General features: G+C 47.7%; 1 long non-coding RNA gene across 1 annotated transcript; it reads right to left on the bottom strand.

Annotated features, from left to right (window-relative positions):
• Nucleotides 1-12704: 12704 nt before the first annotated feature.
• Nucleotides 12705-21909, bottom strand: LOC147824341 (uncharacterized). The gene is made up of 3 exons (XR_015442433.1): nt 21611-21909; nt 16759-16980; nt 12705-16407 (listed from the first exon to the last, which is right to left on the bottom strand). It is a non-coding gene; the product is annotated as an uncharacterized LOC147824341 (long non-coding RNA).
• Nucleotides 21910-22717: the final 808 nt, after the last annotated feature.

Raw genomic sequence — 22717 nt, 5'->3', positions numbered from 1 at the left:
AGACATTCTAGATCTAAACCATAACAGACACATAAACAAGCTGGGCCCTCAAGAAGTATTTCATGGCAGGGAGGGTGTTTGTGATCATTTCCATTCTGCAGCAAAGAAATGGAGGCCAGTGGTTTGCTCCAGACTGCACAGTGGAGGAGAAACCTGCTCCGGTATCTCCTGACTCATAACCCAGTGCTGTTCTCATCACGCCTCTCTGAGCTACAGCACAGTTTGGAATGGTCTAGAATGAGCCAGGCCTGTGGCCACACCTGAGAAGATACCAGCCCCTCAGTCATGTAATCTTCTACCTCCAAGCCTTTGAGAGCCTGGAGGGGCTGCTGGAATTGAGAGACCCAGCAGGACTGTTGATGAATTTGATTGCTTTACCAGAAGTTTAAAAGTGTAGCTACTATGTTTGAGCATTGTTTATAATCTATCTCTGGTAATTTTCCTCCTACGTGTGTACATGTGAGATCAGTTGCCAAATCCTGTTGATGATCCCTCCCCAGTCTTTCTTTCCCCATCTGTCGCCTCTTCTTCCTTCCTACTCTCCTAGCTCAGAGCTCCACTTCCCACCTGGACACAGCAAAAGCCTGCTCATGGTGTCCCTGCCTCCTGAGTGTCCCTGTCCCAATCCATCAGACCTCCTGCATCCAAGTAAGAGCCATCTCAGACACGTGTAGGAGCAGCCTCGTGCTGCGTCCCTCTTCCTCTCGACCTTTCCAGTCTGGTGTGTTCTGGTAGAGTTCCAATTGTCACTGTCTGTATCTCTACCCCTGAGGGGTTTTTCCAGAACCGTAAGCTGGAAGGGCCAAGGAAATAGTACCCCCAGGACACAGCCATCCAGCAAGCCAGAAGGGGCGTTGGTGGATAAGTCCACCAGGCCCCTGCCACTTATTGGGATAACTCTGAGCCTTGTGTTCTACGGTGTCTTCCAGAGCTCCCCGTGGGATTCAGCTGCAGTTGCCTGCAGTAGTAGCTGGCTTGGCAATACCCTTAATGTTTGCCTTTCTTTCCCTGTCTCCCTTCTCTGCTCCCTTGCTATTTTCTACCACCATCTTCCAAATAACTCACTCCTGTCCCTGAATCTTCTTGGAGCCTATTTCTGGGGAGCCCAAGCTCACACTGTTGGCTTAATCATCTACACAACTGGCCACAGAACATCTCCCCACCCTCTCCTTAGCCTGCTATTCAAGGCTGTCCAAGGCTGGCCCTAGCCCATCCTCCCAATTTGTACTTCATTTTTCCACCATACATGTGACACAGACATCAAAGAGCACTGCTGACTAACTTCCTGATTTCATGTTCCTGTGCCTTTAATCTGGTGTCCCTATTACCTGGAGTCCTACCCTCCTTTTCTTACCATGTTTCTTCTATCCTATAAAAATCAGTTCAACAGCCAGGCATAGTGGCACACACCTCTAATCCCAGCATTTTTAGTAGCCTGAGGCAGGAGGATCTCAAGTTCTCACCCACCTGGGCAACATAACAAGACCCTGTCTCAAAATAAAAAAATTTTTAAAGGCTTGGGTTGTAGCTCAGTGTGAAGGCCCTGGGTTCAATCCCCAGTATTGAAAAAAAAAATTCAGTTCAGAGGTATGAATGAAACAAGAAGGGAAGAGTGCTGGTCATTGTTGGAGCTGCAGATGGCTCCACAGGAACTTGTTGTACTACTCTGTTTACTTCGTGTACCTCTGATATTTTCCATAATGAAAAGTCAAGAAATAACATTGGTTTCTTTGCATGATGGATATTGTTGGGGTCCTGCCCACTTGCGGTCATTCCTGCAGCACCCAAGCGCCTCTCTCTGTCTGACGACTTTCTCTGGTGACAGAGCATGCTCAGTTCTTGTGCAGGGCAGGTCGGGTTGCCAGGGCACAAAACTCCCCATGCAGCTCTTCTCCATGGATGCACACAGTAGGTGGTGAACATCCTGGCTTCCTCACCCTTGAGGGCTACAACTCTGAGCCTGGTCCTCATCACCGCCCAGCAGTACCCAGTGGGACTCAGCCCCGTCTGCTCTTCAGCGGGCCTTACCCTGGCTTTCTCAGGCTCCCTCTCCAAGTTCCCCGAGGGGATCTCCATTCAAGTAAAGAACTTGTACAAAAACCCTAGTCCCAGGATTTCTTTAAGGGGCAGCCAATCTCAAACACCATAAGATGTCACTTCTTCCCTTCCTATGCAGGGAGGTCTTCCTCTCCTGAGCCTCAGGAGCACATCATATGGACTCTACACTCTGGAAGATTTGGGACAGGCTCCTTCTTCAAACTGGAAGGATGACAAGGTAGAACAAGGGAAAGAAATGAGTAGAGCAGAGCTTTAAGGCCTGGAGGCCAGAATTAACTAGAAAATAAAGTATTGTTAATTCTGGATGGACCAAGCCTCAGCATCCCTTCAGTACAGATTGTCTCCTCTTAAGAGTCTTCTGCAGAAATCACCATGCTGATACCTCAGACTAATTGGCCAAGAGTGAGAATCGGACTCACAGGGGCTATGAGTGGGGAGCATGAAAGGGCCTAGTTAGAAAAATGAAAAATGAAATGATAGCCAGGTACAGTGGTCCACGCCTGTAATCCTAGCACCCTGGGACCCAGAGGCAGGAGGATCCTGAGTTCAAGCCCACCCTGGGCAAACCAGCCACTTAGCAAGACCTTGTTTCAAAATAAAAAGTAAAAATTTTAAAAGAGCTGGAAATGTAGTTCAGTGCAAAGGCCCTGAGTTCAATCCCCAGTACTAAAGAAAGAAAGGAAGTAAAAGAAAAGAAAAAACTAGGCAGGGGTAAGGAATAGAAGGAGAATCTCATCACTAGTGGATGGCACTGGTGGTGGCAGATGCCATAGGAGACCAGTCTCAAGCTCCTACATAGGTCCTGGAAGTGCCATAACCTCTCCCAGGGGCACTGCTTGGCTTAGACCTAGACCCTAAGCTCCATGGGCCTGAGACCCTCAGTGAAGATCTTGGGGATCATGGTGCATCCTAAGAAAGCAGACAATGTCAATAGGAATCTTTGACAGTGAGTAGCTTAGTGGCCTTCACCATGTCCTTGCCTCCAGTTTCCACTCTGCAGAAGTCCCAAGGAACTCTAAAGACTCTACAGAAGGAAAGGAGTCTCCCAGAAATCACTGCTCCTGCCAGCTCTGACCTCCAAGCCAAGCATGATGAGGTCATTTGAAATGTCTTGCCTTCAAAAGTTGTGGACCAGACACTTGTATGAATTTATCCCTTGGTGCCAAGGTGGGATTGCCTTCCAAGGATAGGTCGGAGAAGGCCATGCAGCCTGTACTGTTTTATCTTAGGACACTTGTCTTGCAAGCCCTGAGCCTTCATGTGAAAAGTACTGCTATTCAGTGAAGGTTCTGTGGTGAAGACAGCACATGGAAAGACCACAAAGAAATAGAGGGGTATGGGGAATGTTGATCAAAGTACAAAAAAATACCAGTTAGACAGAAAGAATAAGTTCATGAGCTCTATTGTACATCATGGTAACTACAGTTCATGACAATATGTTGTATACTTGAAAATTGCTTGGAGAGTAGATATTAAGTGCCTCACTACACACACACACACACACACACACACACACACACACACACAATGATAGGTATGGGAGGAAAGTAGCTTGTTTATGTTAAGTAGCTTGACTTAGTCATTCCACAACTGCCATGGTTTGAATGTTTATGTGTTAGAAACTTAATTTCCAATGTGGCAGTGTTGAGAAGTAAGAACTTTAAGAGATGATTAGGTCATGAAAGCAGAGCTCTTATGAACAGATTAATGCTGTTACCATGAGAATGGGTTCATTATCACAAGAGTCTGTTTATTAGGAAGCCAAGTCTGGTCCTCTTTTGCTCTCTCACACTGCCTTGCCCTTCTGCCTTCCACCATGAGATAGAGCAGCAAGATGACCCTCTCCAGTCAAGCCCCTGAACCTTGGACTTCCCAGGCTCCAGAATGTAAGAAATAGTCTCTGTTCTTTGTAAACTTCCCAGTCTCAGGTATTCTGTTACAGAAACATGAAATAGACTAATACAACAACATATACAGATATCAAGACATTACACTGTACACTATGAATATGCACAATTTTCACTTGTCAGTGAAGAAAATGTTTAAAAATAAAACAAAAAAGAAATGCAGAGAGATGCCCAAGGGGCCTCAGTTTTTCCAGCCCCAGTTCTCTGAGCCAGTAGCCAGCATGAACTACAGAAAAGTGAGAGAGCAGCCTCCAGATCATTTGGCCCTCAGCCTTGGAGGCAACACCACTGACACTGAGTGGAGTACAGAAGAGCTGTCCCCCTGAGCCCTACCCAAATTGCAGATTTATAAGCAAAGTAAATGTTTTAAGCCACTAAGTTTTCTGGCGGTTTATAAAACAGTAATAAGTAATCAGAACAACCATCCTTACCCTGAAAATTATATGGCTGCTAAATTCTCAAAGTCCTTTCCAACTGTGGCAGAAACAACACTATATGTTCACAAATCCTTATTTTACTTACTCATTGGATACACAGGAAAACTGCATTTCCCTGCAGCCTGCAGTAGGGTGGGACCAATGACTAGGTTCTGGACAGTAAAATGTGAACAGAGTGAGGCCTGGTCTCAAACTTTCTACCTAATTCTAAGAGTTCTCTCCCACTCCTCCTCTGCCCAATGGACAAAAAGGACCAGCAGAGGACTCTAAGGTCTTAGAAGACAGAAGAAGGAGGCTGGTCTCTTGAATCACTTCATAGAGGACTGCAAGTGTATGGTCACTTGTGTTTGAGGGTTGTTACAGCAACTAGCCTTCCCTGGGTAATACACGGTGACTTTACTTTTACCTCTAAAGAACTATTTGAAGAAGGGTACAGAATATACTCTGGATTTTTCACTTTGTAGCTTACAATTCTGTTAATAATTATTAAAATGCTCCTCTCTTGGCTTCTTCCCTAGACTATAAAGTCCCTTAGGGAAAATTATATGCCTGAATAACTGTGTATCTTCCACAGGCTTAACACAGTTCCCTGCACATTGTACAGGCTCAATCATCAACACTACTCACTGACATTTATTGCACAAATACTCTGAATTCCTTATATTTTTAAAGTACTTAGTCTATGCCATAGCACCATGAGGCATTATTATTACTACCTCCAACTTAAGAAATGTGACTTTCCCAAGGCCATTCTGCCAGTGCTGTCTGGCCTTAAAGCCCATGTTCCTCATCACCACTTCCTCTGCCCAAGCTCGATACAGATTGGCACATACCCTTTCCAATGTTTAGGGTCCGTGAAGACAAAAGGTAACCCCATGTAAGGGTTCACCACACTTTTTTTCTGAAAAGGCCTTTGTGCTAACCCAAGCAGCAGAACACCAGCCCTGATGGCTTTCCCTTCACAGTCATCAACCTGGAACACAGGCCTCCCCAGTCCCAGTCCCAGTGGCCCCAGCCATGCTGCAGCTGCAACAGGAAATCTTCCCAGCATGCCCCTGTGGCCAGCTGGCTCCAGCCTCCTTCTGCACCCGGGCTACCTCAGGGCTGACAAGGAGGCCCACCAAGACATGCGAATGTGGTCCCTGGATACTCATCCATCACTGCCCATACTTTTCCCAAGGCCAGTCCTGCATTCTGCCCGGCAATAAGGTAAATGCATCATGAGAGAAAGAGAGATCATGTGTGTGTGTGTGTGTGTGTGTGTGTGTGTGCATGAAGGGATTTGCTTGGAAACGCCAACCCCTCACCAAAGATGTTCCCAGCCCTCATTTGTACACACAGTCTTCAAACATCAAAGTGTTTGTTAAGCGTAAATATTTTTATTTCCTCCCCTCCTTCTCCTCTCTCTTCTCTTCTATTCAGGCTCTGAGCTCAGTGGATGCCAGGAGACCCCTCTGACTCAGAGCCATAGAAGATGGGTTTTGAAAAAGGGCACTTCCACGTCCCAGCGGGCAGCCAGCAGCTGAGCCTGACAGCCGCCCTGACTGGGCTCCCCAGAAGCAGCAGGCTCCTAGCTTGGCACCTGTTTCCATAGAAACGGGTGGGCCAGGATTGGCAGCAGGCCATGGGAGCCTTCCCTACACTGGCTGCTATTCAACCCCTCCCTGGGGTTGCCTCCCTCCCTTACCATGCCTGTGCCCAGGCCTGCTCTGGAAAAGTGCCCAAGTCTAGGGGAGCTGGGGGCTTCCCCTAACACTGAATTCCGGGGCAGTGAGAGTCTGCGAAGCCACCTCGCTTGGAGTGATTGCTAGCCTCCAGTCCTCTGCTACCCTTCACTGGGTACTCAATGCTATGTCCAGTTAGTTTTCCCACAGTGCCCTCCAGCCTGACAGAGGTCCCAGAGCCTATTCAGAGAGCCCAGGTAAAGTCACGCTCAGAGGAGGCACCAGACCACCAGGGGCAGCCACTCGTTCTCCGCTGGTAAAACCCTGTTATTAAGTACCTCTCGGCTCCATGGTTTCTTGTGCCCTGCAGGTCAAATTCTGCTCTGCCTCTTCATTTCCCTGCCACCCCTGTGCTGCGCATCTCTCATTAAACAGAAGCCTGCAAACAGAGCGACTTTCTGAGTCTCTGAAGCGAGCACGCTTGTGGCTGTAGCAGAGAGAATGGAGGATGAGCACATAGATTGCTGTCTGGCTCCCAAGGTTCATTTCTGCTGCCAAATGTCTCCTCTGCCCCTCCTCAGAGAGGGCACCTCAAGGGGGATGTTCTCTGATGGCATTCCAGGTTCTGGCTGTCACCACACTTTGAACCTTGGCCTCCCGTGGCAGGTCTCCCAGCCATTGGGAGGCTTGTTGGCAGCCTCCTCCAGCCTCCTGCACATGGGGCCTCCTGAGGTGGGGCTTAGTCCAAGCTCTGCAAAGTTCAAAGGGCACTCTGGGAGAAGCCAGGGCTTTGCTGATGGGGTTGACAACTCCTGCTCTGAGCTGGAGGTTGAAATGCCAGCCCATCAGCAGGAACTAAACAGCTCTTAGGGCGGGAGGACACTCAGAACTATTGATCAAGGATGCACAGACTACATCTATAATTAGACCAGAAAGCTGCTTGCACATCAGAAAGAGAGAAAGACATGACCGTGGCTTCACTAAAGCCAGATAGGCATCAGGATTTAAAAAACAAACAAACAAAACCCCCATAGTTGAAAATGCCCCGTGCTGTTAATTTCTCTTTCTAAAAGGTCCCCTGTGTGTCACACACTTCTGTCCTATAAGAAGCTGGTAGATGTTATAAAAAAACAAAAACCCTGCTCAAAAGGCAACAACAGCTGACTTTTGGGTTGATCTCAGCTAGAGGTCCCAGATCTCAGGTGGCCATGACCTCCCAGACCAGGGCAGCCCAGCAGCTGGTACCCTGGAGACCTGGTAAGCAAGTTTCCCTTACCATTCTGAAGTTTCATTTGCCTTTTGCATCATTAAAAGTGGCAGGGGAAAGTCTCAGTTTCTGGGCATTTTGTGGCATTCATTCCTTCTTTTGTATAATGAATCTGATTTGGGAACTGCAGCTAAAATTTGGAGGGGGAGAGTCCATTAGAAAGAAATACTGTTTGTTGGGGCTGTGGAATGCTTGTGGCAAAATGCCCTTCCTAAGTGCTGTTTTTTGAAAACTCATTCCTGCGGTAGGAAAATAAAGCAGATTTCAAACACTTAAGAGATCATTTTCGGAATGGTCTAGATGCGCACTGGTGTGCTGGTACATTTGCCTCTCATTGTTTTTTAATCACTATTTTGTCAAGTTTAATTGCTGCCACGCTAACAACCCAAACGGGAGTGAAACAAAATAGGAGATATCTATCATTGGTGAGAACATTTTGATGGAATCCATATCCATTTGCATCTTCTCCATCGAACTAGGCAAAAGCAAAATAGAAAAGGTTTTCGTGGTTGCTAGTATAAGGATCACTTTTGCTGGTCTGGGTGGGGAAATTCCCAGGGTACCGGGCAAATCGAGCAGCCTCCAACATTATCAACTCAGCCTCTTATAGACTGGGAGCTCTGGTTTGCTTGCCTGGATTCTCCTTCCCGGAGTCTTGTGAATTCTTTTTTTTTTTTTTTTTTTTTTCCTCAGTACCAGGGATGGAACTCAGGACCTTGCCATTTGCAAGGCAGACACGGCACCACTGAGCTAAATCCCTGGCCCCCTTGTGAATTCTTAAAAAGTTCTACAGAGTGACAGCCTGAAGGCAGAGAGGCCCCCTGCCTCTATTGTGCCTGTGGTACCAGGGTGCACGCCTGATTCTCCTTTTGGTTCTGTTACAGACACAGAGAGGTATCACTCAGCGCCCCTTCAGGAAAGGACTTGCAGCCAGCCGCTCCGGGGGTGGCCAGCTGACAGCCTCCAGCTGTTGGATTTGGCACAGTTGCCCCCAGCTCTTGAGCTGAGGTCACATCCCTCTAGGGGTGACTTGTCACCAATGGCTGAGCAAGATAGTGGTAATCAGGGCTGGCCATTTCTGCCCACTGTGGCACCCCACTGATGGGCACCCTTTGCTTGAAGCATTTGCTGGACCAGCAGGGACTCTTCAAGAAATTTGCATTCCCTTTAGACAGCTTCCTCTGGCCAGTCTTACCTCCTCCCCATCCCCTTGCAAGGATACTACTCCTGTGTTATTATTTTGTGTCCAATTTCATTTGGGCCTTCCTGGGAGCCACTGAATAACTGAATCATCTCTCCCAATCATGAACTCCATCTCAGCATCTGCTTCCTGGAGAACCCAATCTGAGACTGATCTTTCTCTCATAAGATGGCTTTTTAGATCTTGACTTCTGGCTGCCTTCAGTGACTATTTAATGAAAATATACTAGGTGTTTTGCTGAGTACCAAGACAACTCAGGGGTTTTAGCAAACCAAGAGAAAATGCCAGGCAGCTGTTAGGAGTCCCTGGGGTTGAAGGCTGTTGGGCCTTCTGAAAAAAGCTGGTCCAAAGCCTGGCTTCCGGGATGGCCAGCACAGATGGTAGAGTTTGGATCTGGAATGGCCCTCAAGAGCTCATGGACTGAAGGCTTGGTCCCCAGTTGGTGGCACTATTGAGAGGTGGTAGAAACCCTGGAAGGTGGAGCCTGATGGGAAGAAGTAGGTAACTGGGGATGTGTCTTTGAAGGCCATATCGGGACTCCCAACCTTTCCTCTTACTCTCTGCTTCCTGACTGCCATGAAGTGAGCAGCTTTGTTCCACCATCCCCTGTCCACTATGCTGCTCTGCCTTCCCATAGGCCCGAAAACAATGGAGCCAAGCAACCATGGCCTGAATCCTTGAAAATCATGACCCAAAATAAACTTCTTTAAATTGTTTTTCTCAGGTATTTTGTCATAGCACAGAAAGCTGACTAATACAACTGGCCTTGCACCTGGCAACCTGAAGAAATGCACAGGTTTCTCCTGCAGGTCCCTTTGCAGAAGTAAAAGCTCAGACCAACAACAGGAATGCAGATTGAAGGCCTGTGTCCCAGCAGGGATGGGGCTTACTAGCACTCAAAGACTTAACAGGTCTTGGCTTCCCAAGTCCACTGCCTATCAGCTCTTTGAAGGCCAAGATGCTTGTCTTGCTAACCACTCCAGGGTGTAGAACTGCCTGGCACAGGGCTATTGCTGGAAGAATACTTAATGAGTGAATGAATGAACCTCATAGATAGCATTTCATCATTATAACCTCAATGCTGCCCACCACCTTGAGGATAAAGCCTAAATGCCTTCACATGGTGGACAGAATGGTCACCATCTTAGCAAAGTGGCTTGGCCCTTACTCTGGCTCACTTACCATTGGCTGTGTCCCCCAGTTTTTGCCAGGTCAATATTTACTCACCCTGAGAAGAGTTTCTATGACTTCTGCCTTTGGTTCCCTGCCCCTAGTACCAAGGACAGTGCAGGATCTTTAAAGGCCAGGTTCCCAGGCAAAAGACAGTAAACAGAATTCTTTGTTAGGTCACCTCCAAGAAGGTTTTGGCTAGGGCCCTCATTAACACTGTCTCTTACGTCATACAGTGATAATACTTCATACTTTTAATATAGAATTCATTATGTTCTGGGCACTATTTTATACACTGTATCCATGTTAACTGACTGAGGCACTCCACCATTTCATGAAATACGTATTATTCTTACCTTCCTTCGGCAGACAAGGAAGTTGAAGCACAGAGAGGTTAAGTAACTTTGCCCACGGTCACACAGCTGGTAAATGCTATGCCCAGGTAATCTGATTCCAGCATTTATGCTACTCCCCAGCATATTATTGCCTGGCCTACATGACTGGCGGCTGTATTGAGGCCTGGTCAATGGAAGGGACTGTGCCCAAGCAGGGGCAGTTGGGATAAAGCCAGTACTTGTGACTGTGGCCTCTAGCAAGCCTACCCTTGACCACCTGACAGGCCTCACGTGAGTCATTTACACCTGGCACCTCACTAAAGAGAAGCCTAAGCCCCCTGCCAGTGCCATCTACCCTTACCTATGAGCAGCCAGAGAGGAAAGCCATGGACAGAGTGGGGGGAGTCTGGTCAGGGTCACAGGCCTTCTCGCTCCTGGCCTGGTTGCCTCTGCTTCCCATTCTGGGGAGAGGCTATGGTGTGAGTGACTTGGGGGAGTACCGCCCGGTGTCAGGCAGAGGACCAAGCGTGGTCCAGCTTCACAGTGCCCCCATGACAGAGATGTGAGCATCCTCCTGCTTCGACAGTTTGCACTCAGTAAGGGGCGGGGCCGGGGCGTGCCCCAGGCACAGGTGTCCAAACACTGTGCTGACCACTCCAAGGTGTAGAACTCAGGGTCTGTGGATGGCCCTCCTCCCTCATCATGCTCCCATCTGCCCTCCGAACCTTCCCTGGCCTCCTTTCCCTTAGCCAGCCACCCCCATGCACGTCACACTGCCTCTGAGTGTCCTCTGCTGACTGTGGGGCTCCCAGTCCACGCCCAGACACCTTGTTTTACCCTCCCCTGCCTGGTAGCAGCCTGGCTCTCCTACCCCACGGCTGAGCATCACAGTAAGAGCAGGACAGGCAAGTGGACACATACTTGTCCAGGCCCTGGGATGCCTGAGCCTTTGCCCCCAGGGGAAGAAGTAACAAGTGCCATGCCGAATTTGGGAGGACCACCCCTAGAGTATGAGGAAATTCATGGTCCTGGGGCAGGCAGCAACCAATGGGTAAGAGTCATAGGATCAATGCCAATTTGTCCTTCTGTCTACACACTGTCCTTGGAGGGCTACTGTGAGATTGAATTCAGCTGCCCACAGCAGCAACCTGCCCATCCCTACGATCTCTTTCCTCATCCCATCTCCACACTTCTGCATTGGTGCTTCCCACACCTGAACCCTTTGTCCTTCTTTTGGTATCTTCCTTAGTCTAAGAGGGAAGACAGGCTAGGCATGGTGGCGCACACCTGTAATCCCAGCACTTGGGAAGACTGAAACAGGAGGATTGCAACCTAGAGGTCAGCCTGGGCAACTTAGTAAGATCCTGTCTCAAAATAAAAAATAAAAACGGGCTGGGGATATAGCTCAGTATGAAGGCACTGGATTCAATCCCCAGTACCTCAAAAAGGGAGAGAACCCAAACTAAGCCCTTAACAGTTTAGAGAGTGCATTCATTTTCCAGTCCTGCCATAACAAAGTGCCACAAAAAGGGTGGCTTCAAAGCACAGCCATTGATTCTTTCACAGTGCTGTCAAATCTGAGTGCTGGCAGGGCCATGCTGTCTCCAAAGGCTCCAGTGGAGGACCTTCCTTGCTGCTTCCAGCTTCTGGTGGCTTCAGGCTTTCCTTGGCTTTTGACTGCCTTACTCCAACCTCAATCTCTGTCATCTATCATCATGTGGCTGTCTTTCCCTGTGTGTGTGTGTGTGTGTGTGTGTGTGTGTGTGTGTGTGTGTACATACCTGTGTCTATTCTCCTCTTAAAGGATACCAGCGTTATGGATTAATGGCCCAGCCTACTCCACAACAACCTCATCTTGACTAATTACATTGACAACAGCCTTATTTCCAAATAAGGTTGATCACATTCTAAGTACAACATATCTCTTGGAGGGAGCACAATTTAATTCATAAAAAGGCATCATTAAAAAGGCCATAGTGGAAGAGGAGACCCTGACCTATGCTTCTGAACAATACCTCTCAGACGATGATGTACCTGAGTCCCATGAAAATAGTGTTCAAGTGCAAATTCTGTTTCAGTGGATCTAGACGAGGCCCGATAATCTGCTTTTCTAACGTGCTCCCTGATGACCCTGATGCTGTTGACTATATAGGTCAAAGAGGCGAAGTGGCTGGGAAGCCTGTGTTCTTCTTCCATGACTTGGTCCTAATAAGTCACAGACTCCAATGGTGACATCTTCCCAATCATGGAGAAAGAAAGGGTTACTTCTGGCCCTATTTCGTGGAATGTTGGAGGCAGGCCACCTCACCAGGTCACTGGCCAGTGTGACTTGGATGTTATCAGGCAAGTGCCCATCTATCCCTGGTCAGGCCAACACATGTAAGGGTGACAAGGTTCCATGGCACTGGTCTGAGCCATCAGAAAGAATTTCTCGGGACATAGCTGAGGGCACGGCAACTGGTAATATAAACAATTTACATCAAAAGGTTTTAAACACTGAAACATGCTGTTCAAATATTGAGCTACAGATATTTGGTGACTCAAAAGTTATTAGGAAGCCCAAACCTACTGAGGGCTCAGAACAAACCACCAACTTAAGAAAGCATTTGCTCTGACTCCAGAGTTAACTAGATTTAAGAACGCTAAGTAACTCACAGGACACTGGCAGTCAGAACCCAGCTCTGTTGCAAGGAGATTTCAAATGTACCTGATTGTACCACATTCAGGTTCAAGGATTCAACTTTACTAGGTGCATTAGTCAGCTAATTCTGCAATAATGCTGAGTGACAAACTATCCCAGAACTCTGTAGAGATGATCCCTGTCTCACAATGATTCAAATTAATGATTTTTTAACATTACAATGGTGTGGAATAATATACATTCAGTAAAGCAGCACTTCAGATTTTGAGTTTTGATCTCTTCTGGGCTCTTCAGATGCCGGGCAGTGGCAGTGAGCTGCAGCTCCCAGACCTCACACCATCATAAGGAGCAGTAACTGGTCACTCTACAGTGTATATGCATTTTGACTTACTTGTCATGGGCTTATCAGCACTAACTCCATGGAAGTCAAGGAGCATCTGTAGTTTAAAGTAAAAATATTTAGTTTTCTTGCTCAAAGGTCTCCAGGGGAAGCTCTGCTTCAGGCTCCTGAGTGGGATTGAATGATTCCTTCTTTTCACTTTTCTTGAATCCACAGCTACTTAGGACAGATAGCAGAAGTAGAAACATGAGCTGTCCCTTAAGGCCTGGACTCAGACCTGGCACCTTATCACTACTGCTTGTGCTCCACTGGACAAAACAAGTCACATGCCCAAACCCAGTGCCAACAAGTGGAAACCTATTCTGTCTAATCACATGGGAGTTACTGAAAGCAGCACAACAGCCTGCCACTTTGAAGGGTGACCACCTCCAGGATCCTGACTCCTGTCATGGCAACTCGCTCAGGGAGTAGCAAACCAAGTGCATATCTTTTGTTGATATCCTTTGTCTCTACTCCTTGTACCACCAAATTTTGCATTACCTACGTGATAAGTATTCTATGCATGCTTTGTTCTTGGAACTCAGTGTTAGGCAGACAATGCATGAGGCAGCTCAAATAAGGAGCCACACTGGAGAGTCACTAATGAAGAGCAAAGTCCTCATTAGGTGGCTAGAATAACTAGTGACAACTACTGAGATTGCACAACTACGATGCATTTTAGTAGGATTTAGTATCATTTGAGCCTAAGGTGGTATTAGTTTAGGGACTCAAGAATACACTCAATTTCATTTCCCTTTGGCAACTTGATTTTAGCCAGTGAGAAGTAGCCCTAAGGGATGCTCCCCAGAAACAGAATATTCTTTCTTAAGACAGAAGAAGGCATTGCTGGGGCTAGAGAAGGGGCAGGGCCTGGGAGCAGGAAGATGTCTGAAAAATGGGCAGAACTACAAACATGCTCATCCTTCTTCACATGTAGATGACCCAGTGAGGGCAAGACAGGAGCACTTCTCATGGGAGCACTTCTCATATTCCCAGGGCCAAGCTCAGAGTGGAGCCAGGGCATCTAGATTTCTCTCTCCAGACCCTGTTAGTTCCCTGCCCCTTCCACTCTCCTACTGGCCCATCCCAGATCATCTAGAATCGAACTTCCCTTCCCACTCCTTACTTCAACAGTATTGCCCAAGTCCAAGTGCATACTGGGGCCTGGGAGGTCACTGGATGGTACAATAATTAACACAACAGAGAAAGCTGTCAAATGTTGAAGTTAAAGGTTTTGGGTCAAATCTAGGTAGGTTCAACTCCCAGCCCCACCGTTTATTAGCTTGGGACCTAGGGCAGGGACCTAGGACCTAGGACCTAGGGCAGCTTGTTTAATCCTTTAGACTTCTGTTTCTTCATCTGTCAATTGGGAATAATAGCACAACAAGTTGCTAATATCTGACATGTCATGCTTTACAAAGAGGTCAGCCCTACCCCTGGGACTTGACAGTCATGCAGTAGATGGAAGCTACTGTGGGCCCATAGTCCCTTATCTAGACTGTGGGGATTTACAGCTTGCAGAATTCTGTGTTGTTCAGATTTTAGGAAGCTCATACAGTACGTTGACCACATATTACAGGAAATCCCAGTTGTGTCCAGGGAAACACCTCACAATCAAATACATTAACATTTTTGCAACAAATGCTCTAACAGACACATTAACTGGGGTTCAAAGTGGCCTTAAAGTAGCCTCCCATAAGTACCTCCCCTAGCTTCAGGCCAGATTTTGCCATCAAAGAAGTTTGGGGCCAAACCTCAGGATGGGGACTCAGGATTTTATACTGCAAGTGAGTAGCTTTATTAGCAGTCCCCAGCCTTCTGCCTCTGGTGAGGGGCAAGATAAGGAGGGGGAAGACCAGGTGGTGGTGAGCAGAAGGCCTTGGAAGGGAGGTGAATGGTTGGAAGACCGGCCACCAGGCAGAGGCTGGTGGGAGAGGAAGCAGACGGCTCCTGCATTTCCAGTAGCATCGTTACGCTCCCCAGAGTCCTTGAAAGTATTCCTTCCCAGACCCCCTCTATCAGTCGCTGAAAAGCCAAATGAAAGGAAGCGAGGCAATGAATGAATAAACAAACAGTGAGGAGAGGGGAGCAGCTGGGTTCTGCACCTGAAGACAAATCTCCAGTCACCAGTTTCCACGGGGCATTCCAGAAGATGTGCTGGTGGCCCTGGGGACACCCAGGTAGGAGGTGCTGGTCAAGGTGAGCATCCACCTGGCCATCACCCGAGGGGCAGGAGAGGGCAAAGCTGGACCGGGCTGACCTCATGCAAGAGGAAATTGGCCTGGGGGTATGATTTGGCCCTTTAGCCTGGGAGTTTTATAAGCCCAGGAACCAAATCATTGTTTTCCCTGGGTTTGCTCCTGGAGTCCTGCTGGCAGCCTCCAATCATTCATTAGTAGCGGCACTGTTTGTGTGTCTTCGTGTCTGTGTGTCTGTGCACATGTGCACATGTGTGTTGCACCCATGTAACAACAGAGCAAAGAAAGCAATTGTTTTCTCTGCTCGAAAAGGGAGCTGAACTGGGGGAGAGGGAGGAGCGTGTCCTCCTCCCCATGTCTTTTCTTATTTTGCATTTCTCATTACATCCTCATGTCATGGGGCTGCTGGCTGATTTATAATTTATTGGTTTAGTGTCTCGCAGCAGGGAAAGGATGCTACGCTATATTTTTCAGGGACACTCAATTCAACTTTGGTGAAACAGCCAGGGCCACAGCTGTGAGGGACATAGAAGAAAGATGTGTGTGAGGAGGAGGCCAGAGAGCACCGCACCAACTAGCATGTCTCTGCACAATGCTGCCTATGGTCGCAGGCTCTGGCCTGTGCGGGGGTTTTGTTAAGTGGAGGTTTTCTAATTGGATTTTGGAAATCCAATCTCAATCAGGCACGTAAACTCACATCTACAATTCCGGGCACCAGGCTCCGTGCACTTGGCAGAGTCCTGCTTAGCTGTGCACTTCCCATGGCAGACCCTGAGATGGGTTCACGCTGAAGTAATTTTATTAAGTTCTGCCAGTAAAGTGGGATGGGGCGCTATATTCATTTGCTAGGGCTGCTGTGACAAAGTGCCACACACTGGGAGGTTTCAACATCAGAAATGAACTGTCTCACTGTCCTGGAGGCTGGAAGTCCAAGATGAAGGGGTCAGCAGGGTTGGTTCCTCCCCGGGGTTGAGCGGGGTATCTGCTCTCCACCTGTGCTCTAGCTCCTGGTGGTCTGCTGCCCATCTTCAGGCTTCCTTGGTGTGTAGAAGTGAGTACCACTCCCATCTCTGCCTTTACATCCATGCAACCTTCTTCCTGGATGTGTGCCTGGATCCAAATTCCTCTTTTGACAAACTTGCCAGTCACACTAGATTAGGGGCCACCAGAACAGCATCAGTTCATCTTGGTTACCTCTTTATAGACCTGCTTCCAAATAAGGTCACATTCTCAGACACCAGGGTTCAGAACTTCACCATATGAATTTGGTTGGGGTATATAATCCGGCTTCTAACCAGAAGTGAGGAAATGATGAAAGGAAGGAAGGGAACCAAGCAAAGGTGGATTGGCAAATAAAGTCACAGAGAGGAGAACTTGGGTTCAATCTCATGAGGAATTCCTGGGGACAGGTCACCTTCAGAGGTATCCCAACTGGAGACCAAGGAAACTAAAGTATTAGCTAATGGAGACCCCACACAGACATCATTTCCCAGGTACTCACGCGTTCCCTCCATCCGCAGACAGGTGACACAAGTACTGGCAGTTGGGAGCAAATGCATGTGGAAGACAGTATGCACAAGCATGAGAGATGGTTCTCGAGGGGGTATGGGGAGTGCTCTGGGCATTTGCTACAAGTCCCCAAGTCCTCAGTGTGCCCAGAAATGACTAATTGCCTCTGATAAGTCGCCTTCTGCAAGCAGTGGACACATGCCCATTCCAGAACCTAGAAGGGACACAAAAACAGAAAGGTGACCACATGAATTTCCCCCAAAAGCCTAGGCTGATATTGATACTGAAAGGCCCGTTGTTATGTTTTTCTAGGTTTTTGTCCATAGTAGATTTAAACAGGATGAGGAGGGGATGGATAATGTACAGGCAAAGAGAACTGGCCGTTCTTGTGTGAAACAGGGAAAAGGAAATACTCTTTGGGAAAAGTGGTAATGATCGACTCTTGGGGTTAGAATCACAGTCTTTGATTGAATAACATGGCAGAGTTTTGATTCAATAGTAATCCGATTTGGGTGGCACACCAATAATAAATTCTCCAGCAAACTGAGAAATTCTGTAGGGTAATGGAAAGCATTCGAACCCCATGGTTTTCATTGAATTAAATATGAAAATGTATCATACAATCGATATTGCAATATTTGATTCAATCAGCATTTCGGGATGGGAACCGTTTTCTCCCATTTGTTTTTATGCTGTCATGAAATATTTCAATTTGCTTCAGAATTTACTATTGACAAATCACCCTAACAGCCGTCGGGGGTTGGAGCAGGGAGCCTGTCACCGAGGATTGGCAGCTGAGAGATGTCGGCCCCAGAGAAATAGCCAGGGACTGGAGAATACACCAGTGAGATTCCAGAAAGGGGCTGATTATGCACAGCAGAGGGAGGAGGGATAGGGCCATTTGTCACTAAGAGAGAGGAGATGACATGGGAGCCCTGTCTTTCCTCTGGATGGGGACTACTCTAAGCAGACAGGGCTCACACTGACAGACAGGCAAGGGGGTTCCTCTGCTCCTCTGCTCTCTGACCCAGGTCCCCATGAGGAGAGGGCTTGCATGCAGACTCCAGGCATGCTGTCCGCGAGACCCCTGCAGTAAGTGCCCTAGCATTATGGAGAAATACCGGCATGGAGCCTCAGAAACTTGGAGCTGAGTGGGGTCTTCCTGCTGTGTGGCCTTGGGTAGCTGACTTAACTGCTCTGTGCCTGTCTTATTTGTGGAATAGTGGTAAATTCTTACCTTCCTCATTATGCTGTTGTCATTTTCAAATGAAGGCATATTAAATTATGTGTCGTGCTCTAATCGGCAACTAGTAAGTGGAAGTTATCACTGATACTATTATTATGTCAGTTGGCTATTGCCATGTGGTTAACTTGTACTCTAAAATTTAAGACTTCAAGCACTCATAGGTCTCCTGGTCAGTTCTTAGACACGAGCTGGGCCCTGAGGACCCTGAGTAGGCTCACAGAGACATTTGTGGCCAGTTAGGGGCCTTGGGATGGCTAGTCCTGAGTCGCCCCACTCATACGTCTTGAGGTTGGCTGGCTCTTGGCAATGGTGGTGACAGGGCTACATGTCTCTCAGGACCCAGCAAACTAAGGGTAAGATGCGACATGGCAGCTGGAGTCCACAAGGAGGGTAATCCCCAAAACGCAAGCACCATTCAAGGCTCAGTTTGCATCACACTTGTGAACCATGGCCCCCACTGGCCAGAGCAAGCTGTGAGAGCAGCCCAGATTGGAGGGGTGCCCCAAAGTGTCACTTCTTGTTATACAAATCTACACTAAGGCCATGGACTGAGGGAGGAGATGAATCTGTGTATACTTTTGCAAATGACCAGAATAATTATGATTATCATCATCCTTTCTCTGAAGGTGCCTTTTATCCCATCTCTTATAAAGCTGTAGGCATGAAACACCTTTCCCACTCCCTAACACTCCTTGAGGGCAGGATATCTTTGCATCTTTTTTACCCAAACAGCTAGGAAGTGGTGTAAAAATGCTCTCAGAGTATATCATGTAAGTATAATTATATAGTGTTATAAAAAAGAAACTTCTAGAAATACATTCACATAATGAGCAGAGCCATCCAAGTGGCAGGCCTCACAGGGGTATTTGCATTTCTAAGCTAATGGCAGGAGATAGAAGCTCTGGGGAGGATTTTTTATAATCACTGATGGGTGGCTATTTTAAACAAGACTCTCTCTCCCATATTCCTCAAATTGCACCATTAGACAACTTGCAACTCTGCTTACAAATGTGGCTGCCCTGGCTGTGACTCCAGGGAGGTGGCTGATAATGCTTCCTCTGCTTTCCAGGGCTTTGTGAGACACCCATGAGATTCTGGACTTCGCCACCCCCTGAGCTCTAAGCCCACTTGGAAAGAGGGAGAAAGAGCCAGCAGGACTTCACTGGGATAGAGAAAAGTGTTGAGAACAAGGTCAAACCGGAACTGGTGAGTCTGTGATCAGCTCACCAACGTGTACGGAGAAACTACCGGGCGTCAGTAACTGCTGTGGATACTAGCGACACAGCAGGGAGTGAGAAAAGCATCTGCTCTCATGGAGTCCCCGTCGTAGCATCTGATCCCAAGAGATCAAAGCCAGAGAAAGGAAGGACAAACTGCAAAGTGTTCTAAGTCCTGAGCTCCAGGTTAGATGGTGTGAAGTCTGTTCCATCTCAGCTTCTCCTGGCCTCAGGCACTGAGGGCACCCGCAGTGTGCCAGGAAGAGCAGCCCAGGTGCCAGCCTCCTAGGAAAGAAACCCTGTAGGTGCAAAGCATGCCCAGGACTTGCTAAGCCTATGCACCTTTCACTGCTGTACTCACATGCATGAGTTCATTTCATCTTCACAACCCCAGCATGGCTGTATCTGTGAGCTGTGTAACCGATCTTCACGAAGTTTTAGTGGCATGAAACAATCAGTACTGATTTCTCAAGTACCTGCAGGCTCCCTTCCACTGATCAGGGCCAGCATGGCTGGGCAGCTCTGCAGCTCTTTGCCTGGGCTTTCTTGTGTATCTGATGATGGCACGGGTGAGCTGATCCTGACTGGCTGCAACCAGGAGACTCCATTCAAGTCTATGAGCCTCATGGTGTCTGTATGTCTATGGCAAAGCACAAGAAAGCAAGCCCCACTGCACTAGTGTACTTTAAGCCTTCTGCGTGTGTCATAACTGCCAGCATCCCATTGGCCAAATTGAGTCACATGGCCGAGACTTGCCTCATGGGGTGGGACAAACCACTCAATAGGAGAGTGACTTTTCAAAGTTGCAAGGCAGAGGCCACAAATTCAAGGAGAATTCAAGAAGAATTGAGACCAATAACATAATCTACCACAAAGAAGTAGCTTAATTATCATTGAGCTCATTTTACAAATTAAAAAACTAAACACAGAGTTGAGGGTACTTCCCCAAGGTAGCACAGCTAGGAATTGATACATCCACGACCTGACCTTAAGCCATCTGCTCTTGTCCTCGCCTCCACCATTTCATTTCTTAACTCTGGTTTAATCCAAAGATAAATCTCAGAGGGTGGAATATATAGACTGTGTCACTGTCAGAAAATCCTCCGTGAATATATTTTTTTCTTCCAGCCTTTGCCTGGCATTAAGCCACAGTGCAGTCAAGGTCAGACTCCTAGTCAAATACCCAGAGCTCATGACTTCAGTGTTACCATTTGGATATGGAATCATGCGCTTTAACAATCAGCCATGCTGGGGTTTGACGCTTGGAGGAGCTTAAGAGCCTGGTGAGGACACAGGTGATCTGAAGCCCTCTCTCACTGTCTTTGGGGAGAAAGGGTGTGAGGGTTGGGGTTCTAAGGCTGTACCATCAAATCAAGCCAAAGTTTTACTCCAAAAGCTGTTGTGGTCCTTTTTTACACAGAAGAGAAAATTATACACCCTGTCCTATCACGGACTACTGCATTTTTGCCTTCTGTTGGGCCACAGGCCCTTTGAGAAAGATGAAAGGTAAGGGCCATCCATTCAGGAAAACGTGCACACCCAGGATTCTCCATAAAGTGGAGACGTTAAGAAACACATGTGTGTCCAAGCTCTGCATCTGTGATAGGGTCAGACTATCATCATTTTAGCCTGAACAATTTTTTAAAGCAGAAGTCCATTTCAGCCCCGCAAATCTCAGCAAAGAGGTCGGAGCTGTTTCACTTTGAACCACAGAACTTCCTGATATACAGTCCAAGGGCTACTATTCTGGTCTCATCCCAGCTACTTTAAAGATTTACCCAGAAGCCTCCAACTCTTGTTGCTCCTGTCCCACAGCCAACAAGGAGGCACCAGCATGGCACCCTGTTTCCTCAGGTAGCCACACATGCAGGATAACTCATTTCTGGCCTGAGTCGAGTTAGGAAAGTCTTACGGATTTTCTGCAAAGTGAGGCAGTCAGATGTAGTCATTAAGGGTGTGGATTCTAGGACCATAAGCACAAAGACACAAGTTAATCTGTTCTCTTTTCCTTCTCCTTCTCCTCCTCCCCCTCTTCCTTCCTCTCTCCCTTCTCCTCCTTTTTGTCCTTTTTCTTCCTCTTCATCTTCATCTTCCTTTTTCCTTCTCCTCCTTCTTCTTTCTCCTCCTCTTTCCCCTCCTTTCTCCTCTTCTCTCTTCCTCCCTATTTCCCTCCCTCTTTCTCTCTCATCCCCTCCATCTCTCCTTCCCCCTCCAGTCCTCCCCTCAATCTCCTTCCCTCAGCTCTACTTGTCCCTCCTTCTGTGCAATTCCATGTGGACCTCATCCTCCCCAGCCACAGACAGGCTCTCTCCGAAAGAGGAAATATCGGCAACCCGAGCTCTCACCTGTGAGCTTGCTGTCAAAAGAGAAACAGTACTCACTTTCACCCTCCACCAGTGTCCATTTTCCATCTCATGAAGGCCTCCTGATTGGCTGGATGAGGGTCACATGAGGGTCACATTAAAGCAGTCATTTTGGACCAGAGGGGAGTGTCCCGGGATAGGCCAGGCCTGGGTCCCAGGACCATCCCCCCAAGACCACGGAAAATGGTGGAGGGGGGCTTCTATAGCTGGTAGACAGGTGCCAGGCAGACAAGAACAGCAGGTAGACACTGCAATTATTGAGTGCGTTTAGGAGAAAGAGCCCTGTAAAACTCCTTGCTGGGCTGACCGTTGGGACGGGGTGCTGCGGGGACACTGCTTATCACACTGTCATGTTTCTCAAACATCAGCATGCTTCACAATCTCAGGAAGGGCTTGTTTAAACACAGATTGCTAGGCCATGCCCCCAGAGTACAGATGTAAGAGTGCACATTTCTACCAAGTTCCCAGATGAAAACAACGATGGTGGTCCAGGCAACACTTTAAGAATTACTAGCAGATTGCCTGTTGCTGACTCTAAAAAGCCCCATAGAGAAAATTCTATCTGGTCTCGGTCTTATACTGAGATGAGTGCTGCTTTTGACCAATAGGTTTCTTTTAATTTGTGTAGACACCCCGAATCTTACAAAACATACCTCTCTCTTTGGACTGGCTGCTGGAAAGCTCAGAGCTCAGCATGCGACCCAGCTCTATCGTATCTATGGGGCCACAGAGCCTCAAGCTCAGCCAGCTAACCTTAACCTTAGCTTCATTTTTTATTTTCCAACTTCTATCTTCCCTTTGGTCTGAAAAATGATTTGGTGAAGGGTTTAAAGTGACAGAAACCAACTTGAACAATATTAAGCCAAAAGGGGGCCTAACGATAAGGATAGTGGAGTGTCCCGTGAAAGAGCGACAGCTGGAACAAGGGGCCACTTGGCTGCCCCCTCCTCTTGTCTTGGCTGCTTTCCCATCACCCTCTCTCACCACTCCCCAGCTTTCTCCACAGAGTAGAAGAATGTGCTCTTCAGGGTGGCTCCTGACCTTTGCTTCTTAAAGTTGCTGTCACCTGAACTGAGATTTGCATCTATCCCAAATAAAAGCTCCTAAGGAACAGCTCTGAGGGGA

Source organism: Heterocephalus glaber, unplaced genomic scaffold (genome assembly GCF_053883595.1).
Source record: "Heterocephalus glaber isolate CG9 unplaced genomic scaffold, H.glaber_assembly_v1.0 deba00001547, whole genome shotgun sequence".
NCBI lineage: Eukaryota > Metazoa > Chordata > Mammalia > Rodentia > Bathyergidae > Heterocephalus > Heterocephalus glaber.
The sequence above is the reverse complement of the archived record's forward strand: the minus strand, read 5'-3'. Positions and strand labels throughout refer to the sequence as shown.